This window comes from Pelodiscus sinensis, chromosome 3 (assembly GCF_052426305.1).
Source record: "Pelodiscus sinensis isolate ZL-2025 chromosome 3, ASM5242630v1, whole genome shotgun sequence".
NCBI classification, from domain to species: Eukaryota; Metazoa; Chordata; order Testudines; family Trionychidae; genus Pelodiscus; species Pelodiscus sinensis.
This window is the reverse complement of record NC_143054.1, coordinates 57,901,372-57,924,237: the sequence shown is the minus strand read 5'-3', so window position 1 is coordinate 57,924,237 and position 22,866 is coordinate 57,901,372. Positions and strand designations below refer to the sequence as shown.

The 22,866-nt window shown below is 42.3% G+C and overlaps 1 long non-coding RNA gene across 1 annotated transcript in view; it reads left to right on the top strand.

The window, feature by feature from the left end:
- The first annotated feature begins 1,036 nt into the window (after positions 1–1,036).
- Positions 1,037–22,866, top strand: part of LOC112547275 (uncharacterized) — a 34,271-nt gene continuing 12,441 nt past the window's right edge. The window contains exon 1 of the long non-coding RNA XR_012902572.2: positions 1,037–1,150. This is a non-coding gene — a long non-coding RNA (uncharacterized LOC112547275). The remainder of the gene's footprint in view (positions 1,151–22,866) is intronic.

The following is a 22,866-nucleotide window of genomic DNA, read 5'->3' as shown; positions in this document are numbered from 1 at the left end:
TGCACAAAACCCCCTTTTGCGCAAGAGCAGTTCTGCTGCTTATTTTTAGGCAGAACGGCTCTTGCACTAGAGGGGGTTTTTGCGCAAGAAGGAACAGTGTAGACTGCTCCTTCTTGCACAAAAGCCCCTTGCGCAAAATGGTGGCTCATTAAGCATGCAAATGGGCGTGGTGCTCATTTGCATATGTCCTTGCACAAGAGAGTACAATGTAGACGTATCCTTTAAAAGGAATAAGATCACCAACAAAACATGAAAGAACTGAAATCAACTCTTCAATCCCAACATTATGGCAACTCATAATGACACTCTCAAACTTACACAATTGCCTTATGGTAGTTTGAAAGTTTCAAATGCTTTGAGATCTTTGGGAGTACATTTCTACAAAATATTGACAGTATTTAAATATCATGTTTCCCCAGCAATCTTGGAAGTGGTTTTTCTCATGACTAAACACCGTCTGGAACCAAAAGATGATAAAAATAAGAATTATTAAATAAGAAAATAACAAACAAAGGAACAGAAAAAAAAACTGAATTTTAAGCCATATCTACTGCTTCCAATGTCTTTGCTTTTTATTCAGCTCTTTTGTAGTTTATCTACATTGTCAGCTTTACTGATCTCACATATGAAGAATAATTTCTCCTGCAAATCTGTTTCCTGCATTTAACAATATGCCTCCAAAATATAATTCCCCTGATTTGAATCTTCTTTAAGAGAAGTACAGTACTTCATAACAATGCCTCTTAAAAATGACCTGAAATTATATAGTCTAAAATGCAAACAGATGTACTATTACATATTTAATTATCGAAATGATCAGGAAAAATACTTTAAGTTAAACATTTTTAAAACCATGCAATACAGTAAAAAAGCTGAGTTTTACTTTAACTAATTGTATAGTTAAGGGTATAAAATAGCAAGAATAAAATATAAACTATTTTAACTACCTAAGTTTCTTGGTTTGGAATTCATGCTGCAAGTGTCTATGACATCAGATTGGAGTGGAGAGTGTTTGATCCAGATAAAGACTGATGTCATTGGACCTAAAAGAACAAAAATAAAATCTGTGACTAGGTATGGTTATATGCTGAATGTTCATTTACAGTAAAGGAATCTATGCAGGGAGGACAAAGAGCCACCAACACCTCAGGTAAGTACTCTATAACCTGGGTGAGGGAGGATTTTTGTTGTTGTTTACACAGTATATGGGGTTGAAGAGAATCCCATCCCTTTGAGGGCTGTAGTAGTCAAGCATCACCCGTGGGTGTCCTGACAGGTCTCCTACTCCATCATTTGGCTGCATGCATATGCTTTTTTGTGTGCCTTGCTGGTTTGCACAAATAGCCACCACAGCAGATTCCAAGAGAGCCCCAAAGACCACAAATCAGATAAGGATTGAAGCTGCCTGGCCAGATCCATTGTCAAACAAAGTACAGTAATAGCTATCAGTGGGCTCTACTGAACCACTACATATGTTCCCCCTGACAATGGACCAACTCAGTCAGTGCCAGGAGTGAGACACTGCTCCCTCGGTTGGACAACAACTGTTTGGGGTGCATTTTTATATATAGGTACAAACAAGTTACACATCACTCCTGAAGTATCAGGTTGCCATTCTCTAATGTTACCTAGACACCATCCATTACCTTGTACATGGGGATATGATCACTATCTATCATGCTGTCAGTTTAGACCCTGTCCTGAACTTGGATCAATATGTTCCTGTTATCTATGAGGTGTGTGTCGGTACCGAGATGTTTCTTAATGAGGTGTTCTGTTATTACCAAGGTTCTCTGAAAGCCGTGCAGCTGCATGACTGAGCAGCTGTTTTCTGAACTCTGCTCAGAAGTTTAAAGCTCCCACAAACGCAGGGAGCTCAGTTGACTGACAGGGTATTGTCTTGCTAAGCAAGCAACTTAATGGAGCTGCTCTGTGCTTGAAACTAGAGCAGGTAAAAAGTGAGATAAGGAGGGAATAAGTGATTTGGGGAGGAGGAGAGAGTAGGAGAGGGAGGAAGTGAGGCAGAAAGTAAGTAATTAATTGGTTGGGGGGGGAAGTCAGAGGGGAGGGGAGTTCAAAGAGTCCCATTTGCATGAGGAGAGAGAAGCAGAAGCTCAGCACTCTCAAGCCTCCTGGAAAGGGGGAAATAAGGGGCTGACTGAACGGGATTGGTGGGAGGAAGTGGGGTGGGTGGGTGATGGCATTGGGGCGAGGTGGAGGCAGGAGGGAGTTTGTGCTGTGAGCTGAGAGGTGTGTGGATAATTTGTGCTTTAGCTGGGAGTTAGGACAGGAGTGACTGCTGGTGTCTGCTAGTTTGAGAAGCTGGATTTTATCCCAGACCCCACCAGGAGGGAGGGGGTGAGGGGGAGGGGAGCAGATGGTGCAGGAGTAGGTGGGAGAAAGAGGGGTTGGGTTGGTGCTGACATCTATGCAGTGAGGTGAAGGTGGGGGGGCAGTTTGCTTGGGCTGTCTGACTCACTTGCTGCAGTCCTCTCTGTCTGGCTGGGGTGTGTGTGTGCCAGGAGGACATTTGCATGATTACATTTCAAATCATGTTAATGGCTTAAAGTAAAAAATAAAAAGATTCTTTAACAGAAGTTTTTTGGAGTGTTGCAAATATCTAAAACTGATGATTTTTTAAAAAATACTGTGTTACTAATTAATAGATGCTATATTTTAGTTCATTAAGGCCAGATCTTTTCTATGTGGTAGAGTTCCAGCTCTTAGGAGTCAGAAGTAGGTATGATGCTTGTTGTTTTGTAAGATGAAACCTTAATTTGCAAGCTCTTTGAAACATTCATCTGTCTATAAACCCAGTAGCCATGTATTAATTTGTTCTGGGGCTTCTACTTTTTGAGTTTTGGGGGGTGTGTGTGTTTTGTTTGTATTGATAGTGCACATCCATACACTACCTCAATATTGGCGTTGCACATAAGAAAGTTCAACCTGCCCAAAAGAAAATTCAATTCACCCAAGAACAGAAAATGTTAGAGAGAACACTAGTTAACGCCCCTCTGGCCTGTGCCTAGTACCTCTTAGGTATGAGTATTTCTGTAATATCAGCCCTGTTTTTGCCAACTTCTATGATCAGGGTCCTGCCTCTTGCTTACAGCTTCACATTTCTTTATATTAGCAAAGTATTGACCACTTCTGTCTAAACCGAAGCCCTCAATCTTACTACAAGGGCCAAACTGAAAATGAATAATTGCCTGCTTTCCAGCAATCTAAGCCTATGTCTACACTATAGCCTTCTTGCAGAAAAGCTTATGTAAATGAAGTTCGAAGTGGAATATCAAAAAATGAGGAAGAACGGCTCTTGTGCAAGAGGGGGTCTTTGTGCAAAAAGGAGCCGTCTACACAGTTCTTTTTTGCTCAAAGGCCTTTTGTGCAAAAATGGCTGCTCATTAATTATGCAAATGAAGTGTGGCGATATTCCACGCCGACTTTCCTTTGCATAAGCTTTTCTGCAAGAAGGCTACAGTGGAGATGTAGCCCAATAAAGATCCTTGTTAAGCACCCTAATGCCAGACAGCAAGGGGATCCCTGGTACAAAACTAATCTCAGGTGGTCTGACCAGCTCAATACATTTCACACGTGGTTGTCATGATATTTATTTAAAAGTGTCCTGTAATGTATCACTGGAAAATGATCGCCACACTGGTCACTAATATCAATGTGAAATATCTGTCTGCTGAATGGGAAATTGTGAGTCCTCTCCAATATTATCTGTTGAAGTCTCTACATGGCTTGTCCTGTTAAACAACCTGTATCCTGATGACAGCTTGGGAGTGATAAGAAACTACATTAGGTCAACCTGCATCTTGCTACAATTACATTTTAGACAATAGAAAGTGGGTTAATTTTGTCTGGTTTGTAAGCCTTTGAGATTGCTTTCCCTTTGTTTGAAATCATTACATCTAGGAGCAGTTGCTGTAATGGTAAGGGAAGCAGTCTCTTCTGTTATGCAACACACATGGTGGTTTATTTTTTAATTAATTTCAATTAGAAAGCGATGAAGTTCCTTGGCATATTACACTGTCATTTGCACTGTGTTTTCCAGCTGCACTCAGACACTAAACATTATCACAGAAGAGAACTGCTCATCCGGGAATTTGCATGTGTAAGATGCACAATATATTCTGACACATCGGTGTCAGCACATCAGCAGCTTAATCATTATTAATTTCTCTATAGGCATCATGGCATATGATAGTGTACTGGCCCTGGACTAGAGTTAGGAAGGCAGTGTGAGGCTGGGAGCTCAGGTGCCAGCTCATGCCAAGCCACTATGTCTCTCTGAAAAATGCATAGATGGAGAATAGTCTGGTAACCCTTGTGCTGGTAGAGTTAAAATAGATATTGCAGTTATAACAATGTGTTTAGACTTTATAGGATGTGTGTAGGATGCTTCATGTAGTGATCCAACTTATAATATCTGTATCCCATATTATCTACTTTCTACTACATGTTATAGAAGCTTTGTCTGACTTTGTGTCCGTCCATCCATTTGTCTGTGTCAATATATTCAAGAATTTTATGGCAAGAGCCATGACCACCAAATTTGGTATGCAGCTTCCTCTTATCATAACTTGAAGCAAGGTAAGGATTTGGTTGTGCCAGGACAATGGAGTGTGTCTGGAGTTCAATTGTTTCTCATAAAATGGAAACGGAGGGGTCTGATAGGAGGAACAGTTATACTGTAGAATGAGCATAATGGGCTACCCCATGGGTTCCCAAACTGGGGGGGCATGAAGAAATTCTGGGAGGGGGCATGAGGCATCCTGCCCCTCTCTCCCCCATTAAGCTTTGCTGCCCCAATCAGTTCTTTTCTTTTTCCTTTCTTTTCTTTTTTTTTGCTCAACAAGTTTTGCTGCTATTTTGGGGGTGGGGGGTGGAGGAGGCGTGAGGGTTTTTCAAAAATCAAAAAGGGAGGGGTGTTGCTGAAAAGTTTGGGAATCACTGGTCTACCCGATTACAAAAGGCTGCTGACACATCATTGGTGGAGGAGGAGATGGCTCTGTCTCAGGGGCGATACTGGCAGCTGGTCACTTCTGGCAGCAGGCAGTGCTTCATTCCTGATCCCAACCCTCCCACTGTGGTACTGGAGAATTGTTATGCTGATTTGGGTACAGGAGATAAGGAATCATCTCCTAAAGCAGAAGAGAAGCCTTGTACCCCCAGTGCTGGGAGGTCTACAGCTACCACTATGAGGAGGAAAAGTAGGTAGTGGTGGCTGGAAACTCCATTCTGAGGGGGACGGAGGCGCCCATCTGTTGCCCTGAGATGACATCTCAGGAGATATGCTGCCTGCCAGGGGCCTGTATCTGAGACACTACTGAGGCATTGCTGAGGATTATCCAGCTCTCTGTCTAGTAGCCCATGCTCTGAGAATACGGGTGAAGGAGTTTGGAGCACAGGTCGTATTCTCTTCAGTCCTTCCTGTCAAAGGTCAGGGCCCAAACAGACACATGTCCATCCTAAAAATGAATTCCTGGTTGGCTTTCTTGACTACAGGATGCTGTTCCAAGAAGAAGGACTATTAAGCAGGGATAGGGGTCACCTTTCGAGGAAGGGGAAAACTGTATTTGGACACAGACTGGCTAACCTAGTGAGCAGGGCTTTAAATTAGGTTCAACAGGTGCAGGGTACTGAAGCCCACAGGTAAGTGGAAAAACATGAAGACCTGGGAGATGAGTCAGACGTGGGAGGGAGCATGGGCTATAATAGCAGAGATAAAGGTGGGAGAAGGCAAAACTTGGGAGCAAAATCAAATAAAAATCAAATCAGTATTTATACAAATGCAAGAAGTAAAGGGGAATAAGCAGGAAGAACCTGAAGTACTAGTAAATAAACATAACTATGACATCGTTGGTATCACAGAGACTTGGTGGGATAATACACGACTGGAATATTGGTATGGAAGGATACAGCTTGGACTGAAGTGGAGATGGACATAGAAAACAGACTTGTTGAGAGTCTCCGAGTTAGGTTAAAAAGGCATACAAAACAAGGGTGATGTCATGCTAGGGGTCTACTACAGGCCACCTACCCAGGCAGAAGAGGTGGATGAGGTTAGTTTAAACAACTAACAAAATCATCCAAAGTGCAGAATTTGGTGGTGATGGGAAACTAACACAGCAGGGCATAGATTATCAATAAGTTCTTGTACTGCATTGGAGACAATTTTTTATTTCAGACAGTTGAGAAAGCTACTGGGGGGAAGCTGTTCTTGATTTGATTTTAACAAATAGGGAGGAACTGATTGAAAATGTGAAAGTAGAAGGCAGCTTGGAAGAAAGTGAGCATAAAAATCATAGAGTTCATGGTTCTGAGGAATGGTAGAAGGGAGAACAGTAAAACAGACAATGGATTTCAGGAGGCAGATTTTAGTAAACTCAGAGAGCTGGTAAGTAAGGTCCCATGGGAAGCAAGACTAGGAGGAAAAACAAGTGAAGAGAGTTGGCAGTTTTTAAAAAGGACATTATTAAGGGCCCAAAAGCAAACTATTTTCTAGGAGATTTTTAAGTTGTTCTTTTTTTATTTTATCTTCTAAACCTACCCCCTTCCCACTAGCATTCACTATGTTAGGCATTCCTTCAGACTTCTCAGTGAAGACCGAAACAAAGAAGTCATTAAGCATCTCTGCCATTTCCAAGTTTCCTGTTACTCCCTCCTCACTGACCAGTGGGCCTACCCTGTCCTTGGTCTTCCTCTTGCTTCTAATGTATTTATAAAAAGTCTTCTTGTTTCCCTTTATTCCCATAGCTAGTTTGAGTTAATTTTGTGCCTTTGCCTTTCTAATCTTGCCCCTGCATTCCTGTGTTGTTTGCCTATATTCATCCTTTGTAATTTGTCCTACTTTCCATTTTTTATAGGACTCCTTTTTTATTTTTAGATCATGCAAGATTTCATGGTTAAGCCAAGGTGGTCTTTTGTCATATTTTCTATCTTTCTGATGCAGCAGAATAGCTTGCTTTTGGGCCCTTATCAATGTCCCTTTGAAAAACTGCCAACCCTCCCAAGTTGTTTTTCCCCTCAGTCTTGATTCCCATGGGACCTTACCTATCAGCTCTCCGAGCTTACCAAAATCCACCTTCCCGAAATCCATTGTCTCTATTTTGCTGTTCTCCCTACTAGCCTTCCTTAAAATTGTGAACTCTATGATTACAAGATCACTTTCACCGGAAGTGCCTTCTACTTTCAGATTCTCAACCAGTTCCTCCCTATTTGTTAGGATCACATCTAGAACAGCTTCTCCCCTAGTAGCTTTCTCAACCTTCTGGTGGGAAGAGAATGGACCTCTGGTAGAGTTGGGGACGGGGAGGGGAAGAGAACATGCACTTTTGGGGCAAGCATCCCCCTGAGCCTCTCTACACCCCCAGCCTGCACTCTCTCACGCTCCCTGCCCCCATCTCCTGTATCCGCCATCCCCAAGGCCCTCCCCTGAAGGACTAGGGGAATGCTGGGTACGCCTGCTAGTTATTAGTATGAATAAGAAATGACAAGCTCACAAGTCTTCATAAAAATACTTTTAGACATAGGAACTCTGGATTTTTGATGGGCATTGAAATGAGGAGTTGAACAAAAATTCATGCCAAACATTGAGAATTGAAAAAAGAAAACTTGGGCTACAGTAGTGCTTAATGGATAGCAGGAGCCAAGCTGTAACAATGACTAGGGCAAAAGCTTCTCAGACAGAGCTGTAATTCCCATTCAGGTAGTGGAGTGTACAAAGGTAGCTTAATTGGTTAAAAAAAAACAACCCATCACTGACAATTTTATCCTACGTCCCCTTAGAGCCCCAAGGGAAAGAAAGATGCACCTTAACAAACAGATAGGCCTGAGTACAGTTGGAGTATGAATCTCACATTCCAGAACCAAATCAAAAGCAGCCTCAACGGGATGCAATGGAATGCTGAAGAGGAAGAGCACAGAAGCTTGTAGATCTCTTGTGAGTGTTGTTTTTAATCAGTTCACAGGGAAACAGAAACAGCCACTTTATGACATGATGGAGGAGAAGCCTGTGGCTAAGACCACATGAGCATATTAGAATGCTAAAGGGAAAATGTTGTTAGCCCAAGCAAGCTATTAATACCCCCTTGCTATGATTAAAGAAAAAAAATCAGGGATAGTGAAAAGTGGATCACCTCCAAAAATAATCCCAGGACACGTGGTAGAAAGAGGGTTTTTTTTTAATACAGTTAGTAGGCTTAATGGAGGAGATTTAAGACTGGCATTCATAGGCTGGAGTTTTAGAAGTAATGTTAGAAAATAAAGCAGAATTTGAAAGCAGAATGGAGATTTCAATGAGAAGGTCAGGTGCCTGCAAACAGCAAAGGTATATAACTGCACACTCTTCTTACAGTATATAATAGCAGAAAGATTTCAGAGAAGTAGCTCCGACCTCCATGAGGGTAGGGAGTTTGGCAACCTTATTCAAAGAGAGCCTTCATTAGTGCGTTGGTGGCACACCCATGTGCCACTGAAGTCTCACCTCCACTCTACTACCCCCACTGGAGGCACTTTTTCTTCAGAGAGGAGAAACGCTGATTTTTGCATGCACATGTTTGAGCACTGTTGTATGGAAGGGCAGGGATAATGGATTCAGAGAGCACTGATCTGTCTTGCTATTGGATATTCTTAGCAACTGGCCCTACTCTAGGGGCTATAATCAGACACAGATTGGGCCAGTATTTCACACAAACATGGGACCAAATCAGCTATGAGCATATATAGCTTCTCTGTGTGTGTCTTAACTTGCTTCATTAACCTCTCATGCCACAGAGTTAGGTTACTGGCTGAAGAGGAAGAAGCTTAAAACATTTTCCCTGGTGCAGGCACTGTTAGCACAGCCTCAAGCCAAGAACTCTGAAGTCACAATAACTTCAAGGTATCAGGTTATGTACTTTCACACTAAGAGCCTTATCTGGACCTCACATTGGATCGCTGGGAAAAGCAAAGGGAGCCCAGCTCTATTCTCAAAGAAATCATATAGATCTTGCCAAAATAAACAAGACCCGAAGAGAGTGATCCAGCTCTCCCAGTATGTCATGAGTGAGTAGCCAGCTGACAATGGTTCGGAAGGGGGGTGCTCATCTGCAAGTCAGAACCAATGTAAAAGAGACGCTCTGTATGGGGCAGAATCAGCCTAAGGAGGAATAGTTCAGTCCATTCTAGAGATGCCTCCCAGGGTATGCCAATACTGCAAGTAGACAGTGGTGGCCCCTGCCAGCTGGCAGGCTCACCGGGCTTGGGCTAACAGGCTTGCTAAGTGTGGTGTAGAGGTTTGGGCTCAGGCTGCAGACCAGGTGCTGAGATTCTCCCACTTCACAGGCTCCTCAAGCCCAGCCCCAGCATCTCTTCTTCTATTAAACAGTTCCTTGAATCTGAGCCCACAAGTCTCACTCAGCTGGCAGCCCTGGGAATCTAAATGCAGTGTAGATGTACCCTAAGCCCAGAGCCTCAAAAGTATTTAGGCTCCTATCTCCCACTGAAGTCAAGGGAGTTTGCTCAGTTCAAATGGGCGAGAGGCCAGGAAGAAGATTTTACCAATGGTCTTTTATTGCTTTGGGCGCTCAGAGGATAACCCTAAATTTGAGGAGCAACAGTGGGAAGAAAAGGAAAAGGCTGAGTGGCCATGTCACTCGTATGCCCAGCCTCTGAGATTAAAAATACCATAGTAATACAGACTCAGATAACGTGTCTCTGTCTACCAAGGAGCATGGATCAAAGGAGACGTCTGATAGTGGGGAAGTGGGTTGGAACTAGAGAGGTAAGCTTCATTAGAGCGGAGCTCAAAGCATACTCACTTACACGGCATACGTCAGGCACGTGTTTCCAAATAGTCAGGCAGAGTAGCAAGAGAGGAAAAGCCTGACCATCCACAAGGAAACACACCAACTTAGGTTTCCTTTTGATCTTCACATAATGAACTGCAGCATATTCCTAGGGAAGGGTGAACTTATGGTAGGTGATAAAATAGGTTACAGCTCATGAATGGGCCACTACTAGAACCTTAAAATATCAGAGGCATTGTACATAGTTCCATAGCTAACCCATCCCATCAGAATTTTCTGATCCTAAGCTGCACAGACCCAGGGGCCACATGTAGCTGCTGGGGTGGGGGAGGAGAGACAAAGGTTCACGTGTCCCTCAGTGCTCAGGGGTAATGGGCCAGCAGCTCTGTCCCATCCATTGGACAGTTTGGGGCAGTCACTTGAGGTCCTGCACAGGGTCCTGTGAGCCCAAGGGACTAGCACGGTGCCTGGCACTGGCTGTGCCACCTCCCTACTCACTGGTGGCAGGAAGAAGAGTGACCCATCCCCAGCCGACTCTCATCCCACAGCTCCTCAACCACATTGCTTGTGGGAGGGAGTTTAGGGGAAAAAGGTGGAACCATTCCCCACACTCACTGGCAGTGGCTGGAAGCAAGGGGAGTGGAGCAGACTGGGGCTGGGTCGCTCCCCTTCCCTCCACCACCAGTGAGTTCAGGGGATCCTGACTCCTGCTGCTGACACCAGATATCCAGCTAGTCCCCTGGGATGTGTTATTGAGGGGAGGGCACTTGGGGAAGGGGTGGAGTGGGGGTGGGAAGAGGTGAGGCTTGGGATAAAGCAGGTGAGGGTTATCCCGAGCCCCTCACCCTCCTAGGAGTGGCCATCACCTGGGCTAGCGGTAGCAAGGGGAGGAGTCATGTAGGGGAGCAGCTGGGCACATGGCTGGTGCCGCCCTTATGTTCCTCCCCAGCAGTTGCCTTTGCACAAATCCCTCAACAAGTCAGCTAGGATCTAAAGATTCAGACTGTGAGGTATTTCAAATGGCCTCCCTGAGAATAGATAGGAACTAGTGGGCCCCATGGTAATTTATGACCCAATAGTATGAAAGTTACAAACAGAAATGATAGTGAATGCTTCAAATGGCTGCAATAGACACCTACATTTTCACATTATTGTCCAAACCTCTTGTCTTAGGGGGGAAAAAGGAAATGTTCGAACTCCTGAAAATAGGCCTCCATACTGTGATGGGTTCGGTCATTGGGACCTCTTGGGACTGTCACTTGGTATACTGAAATACCACTGAGCCCACCTTTCTACTCTTATGGGAGACCTCAGTTCTGTCCTGCTGCCTTTGTCCCTTCAGGCCTCCTCCAGCAGTGACACAGATATAGATCACAGTCCTTTGCAGTATAATACAGATGCTGAGATCAACTCAGCTCTGGGAAGGTGCAGCCAAAGGGACTTGCCTCAGCACCCAAACACACAAACTGAGCTCCAGTTAAATCCAACTTACTTTGTAAGAAGTTTTTTACAAAGTAATCTCATATTTGCCCTCTTTCTTAGGGTAAGCAGATATATGCACACAGGCAGCAATTTCTTATACCAGGTTTATTAGTAAACAAATGTGATTTTATTAAATATAAAAGGAAGGATTTTAGGGGGTCATAAGAGATGGACAGAACAATATAGATTACTAAACAAAAGAACACAACACACAATTTAAACTTAATTCACTAAAACTAGTTACATGTAACATCTCACCCTCAGAGTTGTTCCAATAATCTTCTTTCACAGACTGGAAAGCATTCCCCACTCACTTCCCACTCTTAAATAGTATTTGCATAAGGTGGGAATCCTTTTGTGTTCAGTTTAAACTTTTCTCTCACTGTCAGTGGAAAAATACTGCATCCAAGATGGCCAGCATCAGGGGACAGGGCCAGAGGTATTGGCAGGACCAACCATAGGTCCTCCTCTCAGGCTTGCGGAAGAAAGAAGTCTATTCTCAGATCATTGTTCTGAGTATTGGGAAATTCCTTGAATACCACTAAGGGCCTCCACTTGGCATGACTATCAGCAATTTCTAATTTCTACTTAGAAATTATTTCTCATTGTATGTAATTATTTCTAATTCCAAATACAGGAATAATACATGCATACAAATAGTATATACACATTGGGCTCGTCTACACTGGCCCCTTTTCCGGAAGGGGCATGTTAATTTCAGCTATCGTAGTAGGGAAATCCGCGGGGGATTTAAATATCCCCCGCGGCATTTAAATAAAAATGTCCGCTGCTTTTTTCCAGCTTTTAGAAAAGCTGGAAAAGAGCGTCTACACTGGCCCCGATCCTCCGGAAAAAGCGCCCTTTTCCGGAGGCTCTTATTCCTACTTTGAAGAGCCTCCGGAAAAGGGCGCTTTTTCCGGAGGATCGGGGCCAGTGTAGACGCTCTTTTCCGGCTTTTCTAAAAGCCGGAAAAAAGCGGCGGACATTTTTATTTAAATGCCGCGGGGGATATTTAAATCCCCCGCGGATTTCCCTACTACGATAGCTGAAATTAACATGCCCCTTCCGGAAAAGGGGCCAGTGTAGACGTAGCCATTCAGTAGATTCTTGAATTATCTTGCACAAACCATATTCTAGTTATGTTATATTTATAAGCATATTTTCCTAAAGCCTATGGAACACCCCATGACGCATACAATTTCTGAACAGCCAGCAACAGCACAAGAATAATGTTGGAGCATTTCCTCAACAACAAATAAAGTGAGTTAATTCATAACTAAATCTTTCAAAGCCTGAGGGTTTAAATTTGTTCTTGTTTTGTCTGAACTTTCTGAGCCATACCCTAAAGATTGAGAAAAAGGGAGGAATTAGAAAGGAAAAATTTATGTGGAAATGCTGTATGAGATGTTGCTAAGCTCTCAACCTCTCTCATTTTGTGGAGGAGTGACTCTCCATCCAGCAACAAGGGACAACCTTTAGAACTTTCTATGTAAATTAACCTGCCTGAAGGTCCTTAAACAAAAGGCACACACCAGACCCAGGACTCAGTGCAGAACTGTGTGCTCACATTTTTTGTATATTATCAGGATCACCTAACTCATTAGGGTGTTGTGTCCTCAGTGTATTGCAGGATCTCTACTGTAGTTGAGCAGCCACATGTTTTTACTGGCACAAAACATCTTTTGGTTTGTAACTTGAGTTATGGATGACTTTCTATTCAGTGGGGATCCCGCAATAATAGTGGGCAGGTTGGAAAACTGCATCTGCAACCATTACTGCTCAAATGAGTATTTTGGTAATGATGGAGGTGGTATGCCTCTAATTACGGTACATGATTTAGCACTTCCTCTTTTGAACAAACTTGATATATTTGAACACAGCCTTAGTATATTCATCTGAAACAGACTCTGCTGGTAGCTGGTAGTTAGGGACCACGGCTAGTTGACATAGTATCGGAATTTGGTTTTCTAAAGTGCCCATGAGCAGTAGCATTGGACAGGAAATTGGAACTGTCCCTTAATCTGTCCAAAGGATCATGACATCTTTTATCTTCACCCTAGCTAGTTAATAATCACTGGGTGGGCAGAAACGAACTGTACTTTAACATCTGAATTAGTAGCTGTGGATAAATGCAAAGGACCTATACTCAGATGGCAGAGAAATCTCAAGGATTAAAAATAAACCATTTCATCCACTACCAAGTACAAGAGCATAATCCAAAGGTGGGGAAAGGAGTCTATCTCCCTTGACTGCAACACTGAGTTTGTTTATACTACGAACCCACAACCAGTTCATGCTTCTCTCAGGCAATTAAACACTTCTTACTTCTTCAGCCAGGATCCAGTCACATCCAGTCCAACCTTTAACTCTCAAGGTTGGGAGGTGAAGCCAAGTCTATACTGGCAAGTCACAGAGCAGTAAATCAGCTCCCAACACTGTAACTCCCAATGTGTCCACAGTGGCAAAGCACTAGGGCCTGATCTACACTACATAGGAAGATCCAAGTAAGATATGCAACTCCAGCTATGTAAATTTCATAGCTGGAGTTGACGTATCTTACATAGTGTTTCCATGCCGTCCACACAGTAGGAGGCTGCTTCCCTTACTCCCCATGAGGAGCAGGAGTACCTGCACCCGATGGGGGAGCCCTTTTAGTTCGATCTAGTGGGTCTATACTAGACCCACTAAATCAAACCCTGGAAGATTGACAGTGGCAGCGGTGTTCTTCTGTGTAGTGTAGACATGCCCTTAGTGCACTCCAACTCCACAGTTCCTGTGCTCTAGGTAAACCACTTCAATGAGAAGGGCAGAGCTTTCTGTGCAATGGCTACAGCACTGGGATGCCGAGGTAGATATTTCAGATATCACAGCCTTTTCTCCTTTCAGACTTTTCTTCACTATCACTTTGGAAATCTTCCCATGAACCTCAGTCCTAAGCTCTATCACTTCTTCTATTCTAGACTTGAGCCCACACAGAGCCAGGTAATGCACCTCACCCACTGTGAGAAAAGCCTCTGCTGTACTCATGGAATCAAAGCTCCATGTCCTGCCAAAATTTTAGAGCCATTGAGAGTGGTGAAACCCTTCCTCGGCAGACATGAGAATGGGCAGGGAGTGTGACAGTTAGTGGCTTGGTTTGGTGGGAGCTGGCATTCTCCCACCTTCCCCAATGAGAGCTTCCAGTAGGCCTCTTCCTCTTCTAGCTGTGGTTTCTCCCTCATGGGACTTCCTCTTTGTTGCTCCACGCTGCATCCTTTTCTCCTAACCCCCAGCCAGGTGGTCTTCCTTCCCATTGTACTCCATATCCCCTTTTCCTGTTCCTTCTCACCGGTCTTAATTATATGGTATGGATTTTTCAAAACAACAGAATGTACCATTTTAACTACAGTCAAGCAGTTCTACTTAATGTGTATGGATGGGGAGGAGGGGCGCACAGATGTTCTAACTACATCTCCCTGCATGGAGTATTGGATCTAGTAAGCAAAGTTAGTAAAATATGAGTTTAAAATATAAACCCAGATTATCGGGGCTATGTTTATGTAATTGCACATAGGAAAATGCATGAGTGATCATGATGAATGTGAAGTGAATGATACATCTAACTGTATTATTCCTTGAGCTTTATATTATCAGCCGTTGAACAATTGTTTGGGCAAATTAAATGGGCACACAATCGTGTGCAATCTCTTCAGGAAACCAGGTCCATGTTTCTTAAACCCAGACTACTGTATATCGCTACAACAATATAATCATTAGATCACATGAAGAGAGTAAATTTTTTAAAATGTAAAAAAAAAAAAAAGGTTGAGGGAACCAAAAAGAGGCTCTACTGACTTTTGAAAACAATGTCTTTTTGCCCATCCTCCTGCCAAAGTTGCTTTTTTAGAAGGGCAAAATGAAATGAAATGCTCTTAATCTTGGTGTAAAGGAGAACAAGAGTTTAGGATAGTTCAGATCCAAAGTGTTGAGTGCTTTTAAATCTTGCAGCAGGATTAGCCCTCTCACAAGATTCCCACTGGACCTGTCCAGCACTTGGAAATTCACCAGCATGTAGAAGTGAAAAGAAAAATGACATGTTTTGAGATCTCAGAGATGGTAGAGTTCAGGCTCACTGTGAATTTTGGAAGTTTTGGATATGAGCTCAGGCTAAAGAAAGCTTTTAAATGCATCCAAAACATATTGTTCATATTTAATTTGGAGGCAAACCCAAGAAAGATCATTAGGGGAAGCATCATTTTGGCCCAGACAGAGAGGAGAAAGCTCATGGATGCAGGAGAACACTGCACAAGTTCCACAACAGCCCTCTGTACATGGGGGAGTAGTATGCGCAGCAGTGGTGCAACACTTCAAAAAAAAGAAGAGAATGATAGGTTAAGAAGTGCTACTCCTGTTGGAGAAGGCAGGGAAACTGATCCCCTTATTTCCTGAGTAGTAGTATCCAGTACACAGATTATGGAAGCAGTAGGGGTTGTCCAATGAGTCTGTGCACTGTATGGAGTCACTGGAACACCAGGTAGGGTAGAAGAACATGCAATTCCCCTATATTTTGTAATGGAAATGAGGGCCCACAACACTTCTAAAGGTTAAAGCTAAGCATTTGAATCCTGTTGCACTCTTTGAGCAAGCAGCCCAGTGACACGGCCTGCCCACTCTTTCCAAGGGTTTGGCCCTTAGAAAATGTGATGGGACCGACTCTCATTGCAACGAAATCCCAGGAGTTCATATAGAGGGTAAGAGTATGATAAATACCTGCTTACAATATGAGAATGCACATCAGTCTAAGCACTCTAGATTTTTAAACACAACGTAAAATAAATGTAAAATAGCAAGATATAGATAGCAAACCTTACTTACAGCAAGATCAAATAGCTAAAGAGTTTTCAAGGAAACCAATGGTGCCCTCTAAAGGAAACTAGTATGTTGTACAGGACACTTGACAACTATTGTTCCTACTGCCAAGATACTGTACAGTCTATAAATTAATACAGAAAAAGAGACTCCATTATGGAAAATTATTTCAGATTGTGCTGTATAAAATTAGCATCTTCAAAAAGATCCTGGTCTATAAAAATTCATTTAGGTAATCAGTTACTTTGTAAAATATAGACTATTTACTCTTCATCCAAATTTGAAAAAGAATATCTGCATTTTACCTAGGCTTTTCCAAATGATTATTATTAGGTAATAAAATATCCCTATCCCAAGCGATATGTCATTTTGTCAAGAAAGATAATTAATTATGAATGAGGAAAGCGGCAATATTATTAACCTAAAGGACTATATGCATAAGTTGGGATTGTGTTGTTAGGCCCTTACTTTGTATGACATCTTTCACAACACTGTATCCCAGAGTTAGATAATACATAATTGAATGAGGTATAAATAGATCGGCATATTAGGATATGCCAGCCACAAAGTAATAATGAACACATACTAATCTCCTATTTACACTACTCTTTTGTCTCAAAAAGAACAATTTTGACATAAAAGGCTGCAGTTGCTCTACCACACCTAAGTAGACTGCAGCATATTTTCTTTTGAGCCATGTCACATAAGGTATCATAGACCCTAGCCATACAATTTGTTTTTAAGCAGAACTCCCCACTGAAGTGGATAGAATGATCTAACCTTACATTAGTAGGTTTTAAAATTATTGTATAGGTAAAGGCCTGTTACCCCAAGGTGTCAGCTCCCACTGATTCTTTTAGCCAACTGGACAACACAAGGCAAAATCCTTGAAATATGCTGTTGACCACAAAAGTAGAAGTACATTCACCCACCAATGCAGCACTACTGAGCATATATATTCAGCTCACCAGTAGTTTTACAAATAACACTACTATCTATGCAGATTATTCTTCTCCTACTCCCAACAGGCATTGTGGTGCCTGCTGCTCAGGCCAATTCTTTTGGTATGGAGGGCCAGATCCAATCTCCAATGAGAGTCTTACCACTTGTCTTTGATGAAGCTTGGACGAGTTCTGGATTTTGATGTCTAATTAACGTACCGATATTTGGAAATATGGATTTCTGAAAGAAAAATTAAGAAATTAAAAATAACACTTATTAAAGGTTATAAAATTTAAAACAATTCATCAAAAAGATGTATTTGAATGTTGTTTTAGTTACCTCTACCCTTCCAGTATCTCCTGAGCTGCTGCTATAGAATCAAGATGACATATTTTATCCATTCTAGTGGCATACTGCTGAAAGCAAGGTTAGACCATGTGACATCTTACTAGATGTGGCCAATCAATTTGACACATTCAAAGACTCATGACCATGGCTTTTAGAAAACAGTTGTTAGAAATAGCCAGGCATTCGTAGGGAGATATCCCATATCAATTTTAGTATGAAACCTCTATCTGCACTGAGATGTCTTAGAGCGGATTGTGCATGCATGCATGTGTATGTACAGGAAACCCTCACCATTCGCAGTCAATTCGTTTCCACATCCATGAATGGCGAAATTCATGAATATTGGGAGCCATGCCTCCAGGCCCCCACACTGAGTTCTTTACGACTCCTGAACTCATCATGGAGGCTGGGCATTGGTGTGGAACTCACGGCAGCTTCCAGGCAGCTGCAGGAAACTCACTAGGAAACACCACAGCTCCTGGCAGCTGTGGTGAGATCCCCACAGATGCCCAGCCTCCAATACGTGGAACTGCGAATAGTGATTCTGCAAATCGCAAGAGTCTCCCGTATAGTCACTTGAACCTCTTTACTCTGGCCACCATAGGAAACAGAGCATGCTGGATTAATGATGGATTAATGATTTTACCAGGCCAGGGAGGTTGCAGTGGGATCTGGATGTGAGGAAAATGGAGTGAGGCGATTACCAGGCACACATGACTCCATGCCCTGCACTGCTCCCAGGCACCACTTTCTGCTGTTATGGGAGTAGTGGGAAAATGCTGCAGGGGAAGCACATTGCTGTGATGCTGTGTGAAATTATCAGGCTGATTATTAAGCCTAGTACCACCTGTTTTTATGGAATTTTGTGGAACATGGAAGAGCACATTATCGATTTCCCTTAAAGCTTTACAATATATCATGAATGAGACGTACAGCACAACAAAACTGCGAGGAGAAGGGTGTAGAAAGCTTAATGGTATGGAAATAAACATAGGAGCGGGTTAGGGATAAAGTTAATGGTAAGGGGATGAAGCCTAAGAATCCAAAGAGTGGACTGGATTCTCTACTCCATTAAGGCCCCTTTCTGCTGAGCAAACAGCACAAAATAACACAAGTGCAGGGGAACTCTACTGGCAGAAAACTCTGCCAGCATAAAAGGATGGAGCGGATTCAGTAGAGGTCTTCGAGAGGCAGAATAAAGGTGTGGTAAACAGAGTTCCACTGTAACTCCATAGACCTTAAGCCACTGGCAGAAACTGGTGTTATCTCTCTCCTGCTGGGGATGAGCAACCAAGGTTCAGAAAACTTCGACAACTTCTCTAGGGCTGCTCCTCTCTACTATATCCAAGCACAGATTGGCTATAATGGAGAACTGAGAACAGACTCTTTCTACTCTACTGCAAACTAGGACTAGTGCTATTCAGAGAGGTTACCATCATTTTTGCTGTTATATTTGCAAAGAATGTGAGCTAAATAGCAAACTAAAAATGGGCAAAACCATCTGAAGTTAACCCATAGCTCAGCTATTTACATTAAGAGAAAACTATGTTGGTACAGAACAACAATATACATAAAGGCATTTCTTTGCAGTTAATCAAGTGAATTGTAACTGTAAGAGAGTATCCTAGCAACTTCCAAACAGTCAGGGAAAGTCCCAGCTGACAATGTACACTGATGTAATTATTCTCCTTGTGCAGTCATCAAAACTTTGCAGTTAATCAAGGTGATAATTTGAAACGCGAGAGTGAATTAAATTTGAAACAAAGAAAGAGAATTTTATAAATGTATAACATCACCAAGATACCTCTTGTGATCAGAGCCATCAGCTCAGGACAGGGACAGGTCAGAACAGCACAAAAGCAAAGATCAAATAGTTCTGGTCACAAAACCTCCCATTATAAAAATAGACAGAATTGTACGGACTGTGAGGAACTCTGTGGTTTCATTATTGCCAGTTCTCCACTTTGGAAATTTATTGCAGAATATAAGAGAGTAATTTGTAAAATTATTTTAAAATACAAGATCACCCAAGCCACATTCAAACACAGGTAGCACCAATGACCTATCTGAAAGTACAGTAAAATCATTTACACATTGTGTTTATCTCCGCATTTTTTTGCTTATGTAAACAAAGAAGGGCTGGGAATAGCCTAAAACTTTACATTGATATAATGCTTTGTATCCCAAAATATATCAAAATGCCTCAAAAATTTAAAATGATAGGCAAACACTTCACCACCAATGAAATGCAGCCATCTCTAAAGTGACATCTACTTTCTGCTTAGAAGAGCACAATGCAATTTTGTAGTAGATGAGCCATGAAGGGAAAAAATGAGAACGAGAATCACTGGTATACAATATTATGGTCCATAAAGCCCTTTTATAGATCCTGCAGAGCCTTTTCTGTTACAGAGATAGATCATCTGACAGTCTGCAAAGACACCTCTTGCTTGGTGGCAGCCAGGGCACCTTTTATGGTTTCCAGAGACATTTTTTACTAGCTGAAAAAACAAGTCCTCTGCATTCTGAGTGGCTGCTTTCTATCTTTCAACTGTAATCAAATTTGTTTGCAGGTAACACTTAAATCAGAAGGTGGAACATGGAAAGAGGAAGTATAGATACAAAGTGGGTAGGGAGAAGCAGGGAAATGTTATTAAGCTACTCACCTTGGTGTACTGGGTACAGTATTTTGATCTTCTCAAAACAGATGTTAACATACCTTTTCATGTATCTAAGCACCATAGCTGCTTCAGGAAAGTTCTGTATCAGAATTAGGATGAGGACATCCATGAAAGATTCACAGTCTTGAGAAGTAATCTCCAATATGAAAAGGAACCATGGACACCCAACTGACATGGCAGGGAAATTCGGTTCAATAGGATATAATTACAAACTTAGAACTGGCCAAGGGTTAGCAAAAAGTTCCACGTGCTCTTTAATGATCACAGCAGTTACATCGTTTTAGGTCTTAGAAAACCAGCATCTGCAGGACAGTGCCTTCCAACAGCATGCAGACAATAGTAGTCAGTATTCACCTAGAGGCAAGAGAGACTCCTATTCACTCTCCAGTACCATTTCTTGCAACTACTGCCATCCCAGCTACCGAGAAGAACCAACTCTAATAAGGCCTGACAAGATTCCAATGCAAACTCCACAATGGAATGTTATTCAGGAGAGAAACTGACTACCTCCAACAGCCTGCCAGTTAGAATTTTCCTGGCATTCTACGCAGCTACGTAAATGGATGGGCAAACTAAGGGCCAGCTCCAGAACCACTAAACTCAATGGAGCAGGTTTGGACCCCAAGGTCGCTGATTAGTGAGAAGGAAATCAAGCACGATCTAGCTCTGTGGATAATTTTCTTTCTGAATGGAAAATGTAAAAAAAAAAAATCTCATGTTCAACTATGAAATAACTTTTTTTTTGAAGAATAGTTACCCCACACAAGCAATTGTTCATATAGATCCTGATTGAAAGCCCACTGAAAATTTCCCTGGGATTTTAATGCAAGTTTTTAGTTTGTTTTCAGGTATGTTGCTTAGCTCTGTTTCCTTCAGTAAAGTATGTGCTTTAGATCTGCTTAAGCATAACTGGTACTTTTGCTGTGAAGGAAATGAGCATAAAGATGCACGAAAGTAACAAGAAAACTGGTTTGCTAAAAGTGATCTCCATACAAAAAAAAACTTTACTCAAACTCTTTTAATAAAAATCATTTTGTTAAAAATCAACATTGTTCTGATAAGATTTTTATACAGAAAATTAATCAAAAGTTACAAAAGCAATTGACATGACATAATAAATATAACTGGAATTAATATATATGGAAATAGTTGTACAGAATATCTTTAAAAACATTTAAAATGATTATTTCTGTGGCAGTTTAATTTAATATCTCGATTATAAAATTCTCTTTGTATTAAATGAACACATACTAATTATTTATTCCTGCACTAAACAAAATGTTTAAAAGGTGCTTTTTCATGGTAGGAGGTTCTAGGCATCTGAGCCTGGCCTTCTCCATCAGCCCGCTGAGCAAGTCACCAGACACTAGCAGATGTGCTCATCATCCATCACGGACCTTTTGTTTGGTTGGAGACATTCGTAATTAAATGTTGCTCTCTCCAAAATTATGTATGGCAGCTAGAATTGAAGATTAAAAATCAACCTGCCCTATGTATGCACAGCTGAGGACAACAGGCCAGATTCTGGCTCATGCTTACAGCGCTTTGTGTTACTGCCATGTCGCAAAAGAAGTGTGATTGAAGTTATTCTAAAAGGGGGGCAGGTCAGAGTTCCACTGGTATGAAGAATGCTGGGCAGGTGCTGAGATAGCATAGCTGGCTCTCCGATACGTCCTTCTGGCTCACCCTGGAAAGGGATGTACCAGGAGCATAGCTGAGGGAGACAGGATAACTAGAGCACACTGTGCTCCTGTGATCCCCAGGTAGGGATGTAAAAGATTAAACAGTTAATTGGTAAGCATTAGCCTTACCGGCATGCTTACTCGATAACTGGTTAACCAGAGGGTCCAGGTGGCGGACAGCCCATGGGAGCAGCCCTTGCCACCTGAGGCCTTGATGGAGCAGCCCCTGAAGCCTGCAGCCACAGCAAACTAGGGCCGAAGCAGCCCCAGCTACCCGCAGTGAGCCTGGGCCAGGTCAGAGCAGCCCCTGCTACATATGGCAAACTGAGGCCAGAGCAGTCCCCAGACGCCTGCGTCAAGGCTCCCCACAACGCCTGTGGTCATGGTGAGCCAGGGCGGAGCAGCCTGTTCACAGCCAATGGTTAACCAGTTAAATAGTTTAACTAGTGAACTATTTTAGGCAGTTTTTACATCCCTATCTCTAGGCAGTTTAACCATCACTTGGGGTTCTTAAAAAACAAGCTAAATTTACAGTAGCTCTGCAGCCAGCCTAGTCCCTCGTTGCCAAGAATATGAGAGAAGCATAAAGGTGGTTTAAGGCCATGTTGCCTCTCTCCCTCATCGGCTATGCTAAACACATGTCTGACACAGAGATCTATTGTAGCCTGATGTGTCTGGGACCAAAAAAGTACTTGAATGATAAGAAATTGTGTTAAGATTATAGATTTATGTGGAAAAAGCTGCTGTTCCTGAGATACTTATTTTCTATGTAGGGTCTTCTGTGAAACAATCACTCTACCATGAGTGCCTTTTACAGTCTCTTTTTCACCTATTGTTTTATTCACACCCTATTGTTCCCTGCTACTACTTGTTCCTTTTCCTAGAGATGAAATTATAAATGCCTTCCTCTAACACCACAAGGAGGCACTCCGAATGCATCACAGAAATTAGATGTCAATAGTCAAAGGGAGGCACTCAAAAGCAAGGGTAACATACTACTAGCTGCCTTCAGACATAGCACTAGTGGTTGCTCCCAAATGCAAGCTCTCCCATATAACAGCACATTGCACCATTAGCCAACGCCTG